Source organism: Bombina bombina, chromosome 6, assembly GCF_027579735.1.
Source record: "Bombina bombina isolate aBomBom1 chromosome 6, aBomBom1.pri, whole genome shotgun sequence".
In the NCBI taxonomy this organism is placed as follows: domain Eukaryota; kingdom Metazoa; phylum Chordata; class Amphibia; order Anura; family Bombinatoridae; genus Bombina; species Bombina bombina.
Genome location: NC_069504.1, coordinates 551443717 through 551453091, shown reverse-complemented (window position 1 = coordinate 551453091; position 9375 = coordinate 551443717). Strand labels below are relative to the sequence as shown.

Here is a 9375-nt window from a genome sequence, read left to right as displayed (position 1 = left end):
AAGAAAACAGACACCTCCTTCCCCTTTGCAACATTGTAACGACACATTTAGCATTACTCCAGACTTCAAGTTGGTAAACCCTTAATTTTGTTACAGGCCCACTAGAGGGCCCTCCACTACCATAATATTCCTAAGCAAAGGAACAATGTTTAATTGTCTATAAAATGAGGCATTCATACATAGCAGTTTGTAGCATTGCGAGCCATACTGCAGTTTTGAGGAAACAGATCTCTGTGTATACATAATACATAATGTGTGTAATATTTACAGTAATGACTGCTAACTCTCCCATTCTCTCTCTCTCTCTCTCTCTCTCTCTCTCTTTTTGTTTATATTGAAATACACTTTTATTTTATTTTTTACTTTCTTATCATGAAACTAACATATAGGTAGAACTGTTTTCAAGAAACATTTTTTTATGTTACACATCTTTTTACATTAAGCTAAACTATTTTTAGGTAGAGAAAAAAAATTAGCATATAAAAGGAGAGACACATTCTTTGTCTTTCTCTTTCTGTTTTGTGTCTGATGCTACCTGTGTTTATACTATCAACATGGCTGATCTTATTCTAGCATAACCCAAAACATTCATAGCCTGTACATCAGGTTCCTAGTTTTTAGAGTCAGAGGCAGTTTGGGGCATGCTGAGAACAGACTTACACAAGGTCTAGAAAGTAATGTGGAACATTGTCCTATTTTGCTGATAACTGAATAATTTCAGGTATGATTTTTTTTTTTACCAGTATCTTTTTTTTAAACCAGTAATAAACTACTTTGGATTGATGGTTAATGGTTAATTCAAAGTGTTTTAATGAAAGATGTTACAATCACATTTATAACAATATGCCTTCTGATATTCTATACTTTTGAACAGACAATATTCTTCAGCTCTTTGTGAAATAAAATTAGTCTTTGCCAAAGATAAGTGTAATCTGAGTAATTTAGTGGTATTTTGTCTTTATAGTGCATCTGTACTAATTCAAATTTGCCCTAGATAATTGATACATGAGGCCCGATTGGAATTATCTTAAAAAAGGTGCTTTTGCTGTTTGTTGCAGATGTCTCCTATAGAAAGTAATGGAGTTGCAGGAAAGGAAAACTTTGCTGGGTAGAGCAAAGTGAGCAGGGGAGCATTTTACAATCACCTCTATTTTTGTAGATATGTTTTTCTATTAGAGTATTAAAGGGATACTGAACCCAAATGTTTTCTTTTGTGATTTAGATAGAGCATGCAATTTTAAGCAACTTTCTAATTTACTCCTATTAGCAAATGTTCTTCATCCTCTTGGTATCTTTATTTGAAAAGCAAGAATGTAAGTTTAGATGCCGGCCCATTTTTGGTGAACAACCTAGGTTGTTCTTGATGATTGGTAGATAAATTCATCCACCAATAAACAAGTGCTGTCCAGGGTTCTGGACTTTCTTTTTCAAATATAGATAGCAAGAGAATGAAGAAAAATTGATAATAGGAGTAAATTAGAAAGTTGCTTAAAATTGCATACTCTATCTGAATAACAAAAGAAGAAAATTGGGTTCAGTATTCCTTTAAGTATTTTGAGCATTTTGTCACAACCTTGCCACCTTTTGGTTTCCGAGAAAAAATAGTGAGATCTGTATGCTTGGATTTAAGAGACAATTTCATACGCGGCCATGGAACTTCCATGTTCAGCCCATTTTACAATAAAACAACAATTACGCTTTGTATTTTGTCAATATAAGTATGCATTTCTATGTGTGTGTTTTTTGCCCATCCAGTGTGCTTAGATTACAATTTACTCTGTGCATATTTAATAGATTTATTCCTGTGCAATTTACATACAAATTTTACGTTTTTGTCAAAATACGATTTATGGTGAACAATTTTGTTACAATTTTTAATGCACCTTAAAGGGACATTAAACACTTTGAGATGGTAATATAAAATGATAAATTGTATATAATAAAACAACTCTGCAATATACTTTCATTATTTATTTTGTCCTCTTTGCCTGTAATTCCATTCTGAAATTGTGAGCTTTTCAGTTCCTTTTAGAAATGGAAGTGCAGAACACTGTTAAATCCAGCACAACCATTGGCTGCACACTCTAGTGACCTTTTTATAACTGACCCTAATTGGCCACAGCAGAGAAGGTAACACAAGTTACAACATGGCAGCTCCCAGTGTTTTATAGACCCTAAAACTTTACACTTATTTTGTCACTTTTTAAACAACTAATGAAACTTTAAAAAATACATCTACATGTTAGTCATGGACTAATCTTTTCTTTGAATGCATCATTCTATCTAGCATGTATTTAGTGTTTAATGTCCCATTAAGAATACATTTTCCTGTGTATGTATCTATAAAATGTTCAATTATTTGTTTTGTATGATTCTTATTTTACGATTTTTATTGTGCACATTTTTAATGTATGCATCTCCTTCTCTTTTGAAAATGCAGTATATGCCCCTGTTTTTAGGGTAAAATGTGGCTTTAGATATTTCCACCAGGGAAATAGAAGTATTAGTGAGCAGTCTCACCATCCCAGAGACATTTCGATAATCTGGCCTATACCGTTAGTGTGTTCATTAATTCCCAAAATATTTTTTTACCACCATTTATTTATCAAATGAATCATGGTAGAAGCAGAGTGTTTATTTACAGTAATATATATTATTACAGAGAGGTCAAGGGTTGCACATAAACTCTGTAACTCCCACATGTGCTATAACTATGTGTAACTATGACTTTAACAGCTTTCATATTTAGACTAAAACATAACAACCATTCTTACTTTGTTTGCCAAAATCCTCCTCAGTTACACAAAGATAAAATGTATCTTTTCATCTCATAATCCTAATTGTATGATCTATTGCACCTGTAACGTAGCACACCCAGCAGAGACATGGCAAGATGAATTATGTTTATAGAATTCCTTTAAAGCCTGTAAACTTCAGACTGTACTACATTTAGGTGAAAGGATATTCTTGTGGATTTAATATGGGATATACACTGTGTTCTTTATTCTAATATCTTTGTGACCTTAAAGGGATATGAAACCCAGCATTTTTCGTTTGTGATTCAGACATCATTTTTTAAAGTTTGCAATTAACTTCCATTTCCAAATTTGCTTTGTTTCTAAGATATTGTTTGTTGAAGAGATACCTAGGTAAGCATCTGGAGCACAGCATGGCAGAAAAGAATGCTGTCCTCTAGTGCTCCCGAAATGGGCAGGCTCCTAAGCATACATCCCTGCTTTTCAACAAAAGATATAAAGAGAGCGAATGCAATTTGATAATAGAAGTAAAATAGAAAGTTGCTTAAAGTCACATGTTCTATCTAATTTATGAGAGAAAAAAAATGGGGTTCTATATCCCTTTAAAGACAACTTCTAATTCAAAAAATTACATGCTCTTATTAAAGGGATAGAAAGTTTAAAATTGAACTGTGCTAGAATGCATTTCAACTTTATATAGAAGCATTTTTGCAGTAGTACGCTTCCATTAGCAAAAATGCTTCTAGTAAAAATTATTACTGTTTTTCAGCAGCATACACACTTTGTGAAACGCTAGAATTTGCCATTGGAACAAAAAAGGGGACTTCCAGTAATGAAGTATAAAATACTTCATGCTGAAAGCGCCTTTATTTGCAGTGTTCGCCGCACTGAGCTGCTCAGGCAACCCACCGCAGAACGCTATTTGGCCGAGAGGTGGCTTTTCCACTTTATAGTGAATAGCCGTGCAGGAAATCTGGCTGGGCACTGTCTGGCGTTATTCTTGTGTAATTGACTTACAAATTTTATGTTTTTTGATAAAAATAAAATTTTTGGTGAACATTTTTGTTACAATTTTTGATGCACCTTAACAATACATTTTTAAGATTTAGCTCATTGAGCCCTGAGTTTGCGTCATACAAGCCATTGCTGACTCCAGAGAAGATATAGTGTTTGAATACTGGTGCACAGGCTCTCACAACATACGTGCGTATTCCACTTAAAAACAGTAACAACTTTTAAAGCTTTTTACTAATGGAAGTAATTTGCAAAAATGTTTCTATTTAAAATTTAAACGCACCCATGCACATTTCCATTTTGACCTTTCTATCCCTTTAATGCTTGCCGCTCTTGTGTGGGATTTCACCTTGACCCTCATATGTATTAATATGCAAGGATAACAAATAAACACAGACACCAAAATGGGTTATAAAGGCTGCAGCTCCACATTTATTACAAAGAAATATAAACATGAGCCATAAATAATTAACCAAATATTTAACCAAATAACACTAAAACCCCAGAAACCCTCAGGAGGTGCTTGCCTATCTGAGTCAGCAGACTTTATCCACATTCCATCCAGCTTGCCTCCCCTGAACACCCAGGGGGTACACCTCATTAAATCATCCACTTAATCCACCCAGCAAGCACCCCCCCACACACAAACAAGCTGTGATTTAAATAAATTTGAGAGGGAGGGAGAGAGAAAACGCTTCCCCCACGATGTTTCGAAGAAGAGGCCACACTTCCTGCTGGCCCTCCACAATGAAGATGATGCTCCGCTCCCCTTTTGGATCCCACCCCTTGCTAATGTTTTCCCTGAGGGTCAAAAGCCCTCCTCCTCTGTTCTCTTGCTCCGGGCTCTCTATGGCCTAGATTTGGAGTTCGGCGGTAAAAGGGCTGTTAACGCTCCGCGGGCTTTTTTCTGCAAGCACCATAAAATTAACTCTGGTATCGAGAGTTTAATCAAATGCTGCGTTAGGCTCCAAAAAAGGAGCGTAGAGCATTTTTACCGCAAATGCAACTCTCGATACCAGAGTTGCTTACGGACGCGGCCGGCCTCAAAAACGTGCTCGTGCACGATTCTCCCATAGGAAACAATGGGGCTGTTTGAGCTGAAAAAAAACCTAACACCTGCAAAAAAGCAGCGTTCAGCTCCTAACGCAGCCCCATTGTTTCCTATGGGGAAACATTTCCTACGTCTGCACCTAACACTCTAACATGTACCCCGAGTCTAAACACCCCTAACCTTACACTTATTAACCCCTAATCTGCCGACCCCGCTATCGCTGACCCCTGCATATTTTTTTTAACCCCTAATCTGCCGCTCCGTAAACCGCCGCAACCTACGTTATCCCTATGTACCCCTAATCTGCTGCCCTAACATCGCCGACCCCTATATTATATTTATTAACCCCTAATCTGCCCCCCTCAACGTCGCCGACACCTGCCTACACTTATTAACCCCTAATCTGCCGAGCGGACCTGAGCGCTACTATAATAAAGTTATTAACCCCTAATCCGCCTCACTAACCCTATAATAAATAGTATTAACCCCTAATCTGCCCTCCCTAACATCGCCGACACCTACCTTCAATTATTAACCCCTAATCTTCCGATCGGAGCTCACAGCTATTCTAATAAATGGATTAACCCCTAAAGCTAAGTCTAACCCTAACACTAACACCCCCCTAAGTTAAATATAATTTTTATCTAACGAAATAAATTAACTCTTATTAAATAAATGATTCCTATTTAAAGCTAAATACTTACCTGTAAAATAAATCCTAATATAGCTACAATATAAATTATAATTATATTATAGCTATTTTAGGATTAATATTTATTTTACAGGCAACTTTGTAATTATTTTAACCAGGTACAATAGCTATTAAATAGTTAAGAACTATTTAATAGCTACCTAGTTAAAATAATAACAAATTTACCTGTAAAATAAATCCTAACCTAAGATATAATTAAACCTAACACTACCCTATCAATAAAATAATTAAATAAACTACCTACAATTACCTACAATTAACCTAACACTACACTATCAATAAATTAATTAAACACAATTCCTACAAATAAATACAATTAAATAAACTAACTAAAGTGCAAAAAATAAAAAAGAACTAAGTTACAGAAAATAAAAAAATATTTACAAACATAAGAAAAATATTACAACAATTTTAAACTAATTACACCTACTCTAAGCCCCCTAATAAAATAACAAAGCCCCCCAAAATAAAAAATTCCCTACCCCATTCTAAATTAAAAAAGTTACAAGCTCTTTTACCTTACCAGCCCTGAACAGGGCCCTTTGCGGGGCATGCCCCAAGGATTTCAGCTCTTTTGCCTGTAAAAAAAAACATACCATACCCCCCCCAACATTACAACCCACCACCCACATACCCCTAATCTAACCCAAACCCCCCTTAAATAAACCTAATACTAATCCCCTGAAGATCTTCCTACCTTGTCTTCACCATCCAGGTATCACCGATCCGTCCTGGCTCCAAGATCTTCATCCAACCCAAGCAGGGGTTGGCGATCCATAATCCGGTGCTGAAGAGGTCCAGAAGAGGCTCCAAAGTCTTCCTCCTATCCGGCAAGAAGAGGACATCCGGACCGGCAAACATCTTCTCCAAGCGGCATCTTCGATCTTCTTCCATCCGGAGCGAAGTGGCAGGATCCTGAAGACCTCCAGCGCGGAACATCCATCCGGACCGACGACTGAACGACGAATGACTGTTCCTTTAAGGGACGTCATCCAAGATGGCGTCCCTCGAATTCCGATTGGCTGATAGGATTCTATCAGCCAATCGGAATTAAGGTAGGAATTTTCTGATTGGCTGATGGAATCAGCCAATCAGAATCAAGTTCAATCCGATTGGCTGATCCAATCAGCCAATCAGATTGAGCTCGCATTCTATTGGCTGTTCCGATCAGCCAATAGAATGCGAGCTCAATCTGATTGGCTGATTGGATCGGCCAATCGGATTGAACTAGATTCTGATTGGCTGATTCCATCAGCCAATCAGAAAATTCCTACCTTAATTCCGATTGGCTGATAGAATCCTATCAGCCAATCGGAATTCGAGGGACGCCATCTTGGATGACGTCCCTTAAAGGAACAGTCATTCGTCGTTCAGTCGTCGGTCCGGATGGATGTTCCGCGCTGGAGGTCTTCAGGATCCTGCCGCTTCGCTCTGGATGGAAGAAGATCGAAGATGCCGCTTGGAGAAGATGTTTGCCGGTCCGGATGTCCTCTTCTTGCCGGATAGGAGGAAGACTTTGGAGCCTCTTCTGGACCTCTTCAGCACCGGATTATGGATCGCCAACCCCTGCTTGGGTTGGATGAAGATCTTGGAGCCAGGACGGATCGGTGATACCTGGATGGTGAAGACAAGGTAGGAAGATCTTCAGGGGATTAGTGTTAGGTTTATTTAAGGGGGGTTTGGGTTAGATTAGGGGTATGTGGGTGGTGGGTTGTAATGTTGGGGGGGGGTATTGTATTTTTTTTTTACAGGCAAAAGAGCTGAACTTCTTGGGGCATGCCCCGCAAAGGGCCCTGTTCAGGGCTGGTAAGGTAAAAGAGCTTGTAACTTTTTTAATTTAGAATAGGGTAGGGAATTTTTTATTTTGGGGGGCTTTGTTATTTTATTAGGGGGCTTAGAGTAGGTGTAATTAGTTTAAAATTGTTGTAATATTTTTCTTATGTTTGTAAATATTTTTTTATTTTCTGTAACTTAGTTCTTTTTTATTTTTTGTACTTTAGCTAGTTTATTTAATTGTATTTATTTGTAGTAATTGTGTTTAATTAATTTATTGATAGTGTAGTGTTAGGTTAATTGTAGGTAATTGTAGGTAGTTTATTTAATTATTTTATTGATAGGGTAGTGTTAGGTTTAATTATATCTTAGGTTAGGATTTATTTTACAGGTAAATTTGTTATTATTTTAACTAGGTAACTATTAAATAGTTCTTAACTATTTAATAGCTATTGTACCTGGTTAAAATAATTACAAAGTTGCCTGTAAAATAAATATTAATCCTAAAAAAAGCTATAATATAATTATAATTTATATTGTAGCTATATTAGGATTTATTTTACAGGTAAGTATTTAGCTTTAAATAGGAATCATTTATTTAATAAGAGTTAATTTATTTCGTTAGATAAAAATTATATTTAACTTAGGGGGGTGTTAGTGTTAGGGTTAGACTTAGCTTTAGGGGTTAATCCATTTATTAGAATAGCGGTGAGCTCCGATCGGAAGATTAGGGGTTAATAATTGAAGGTAGGTGTCGGCGATGTTAGGGAGGGCAGATTAGGGGTTAATACTATTTATTATAGGGTTAGTGAGGCGGATTAGGGGATAATAACTTTATTATAGTAGCGCTCAGGTCCGCTCGGCAGATTAGGAGTTAATAAGTGTAGGCAGGTGTCGGTGACGTTGTGGGGGGCAGATTAGGGGTTAATAAATATAATATAGGGGTCGGCGGTGTTAGGGGTAGCAGATTAGGGGTACATAGGGATAACGTAGGTGGCGGCGCTTTGCGGTCGGAAGATTAGGGGTTAATTATTTTAAGTAGCTGGCGGCGATGTTGTGGGGGGCAGGTTAGGGGTTAATAAATATAATACAGGGGTCGGCGGGGTTAGGGGCAGCAGATTAGGGGTACATAAATATAACGTAGGTGGCGGTCGGCAGATTAGGGGTTAAAAATTTTAATCGAGTGTCGGCGATGTGGGGGGGCCTCGGTTTAGGGGTACATAGGTAGTTTATGGGTGTTAGTGTACTTTAGGGTACAGTAGTTAAGAGCTTTATGAACCGGCGTTAGCCAGAAAGCTCTTAACTCCTGCTTTTTTCAGGCGGCTGGAATCTTGTCGTTAGAGCTCTAACGCTCACTTCAGAAACGACTCTAAATACCAGCGTTAGAAAGATCCCATTGAAAAGATAGGATACGCAAATGGCGTAGGGGGATCTGCGGTATGGAAAAGTCGCGGCTGAAAAGTGAGCGTTAGACCCTTTAATCACTGACTCCAAATACCAGCGGGCGGCCAAAACCAGTGTTAGGAGCCTCTAACGCTGGTTTTGACGGCTACCGCCGAACTCCAAATCTAGGCCTATATGTTTAGCCACTTTCTAGGTATATCTAGAGTTAGTAATGCAGTCAGTATTTCTCTTTTATCACTTGCATTAAAGTTTATTGGGATATTTAGATTAAAAAAAACATTTATTAGTTCTTATTTTCTTTTCTTTGAAAGATTTGTCACTTTGGTTTGATCTATTATGTGATATCTATTATATGCTTCCTCATGGGGATATTCCTGGGAAGTAGCCAAGACATACTGTAGGTATCTATGTTAAACTATTGTAATGTTATAGGTATTTTTATGCTTAGAGTTGTGTGTCAGCCAAGGGGTTAACAGTACTTTGCCACACTTGTAATCCATCCCAAGAGAAAATGCTAAATGTTAAAGCAATATTTATACTAATGAATATTATATTTTCACAGCTAATTAAAAAAATAATGATTTATATGTCTCAAAAATATCCCAACATCCTGTAAACAAACACATTACATAAATATACTTTGCCTAAAGCAGCCATAATTGTGT

The 9375-nt window shown here is 37.2% G+C and overlaps 1 protein-coding gene across 1 annotated transcript in view; it reads left to right on the top strand.

Annotated features, from left to right (window-relative positions):
• Positions 1 to 638: 638 nt before the first annotated feature.
• The window catches only part of WDR72 (WD repeat domain 72), a 430783-nt gene continuing 422046 nt past the window's right edge, over positions 639 to 9375 (top strand). The window contains exon 1 of the mRNA XM_053717490.1: positions 639 to 721. The gene's annotated coding sequence lies outside the window, so the exon portion shown is untranslated. The remainder of the gene's footprint in view (positions 722 to 9375) is intronic.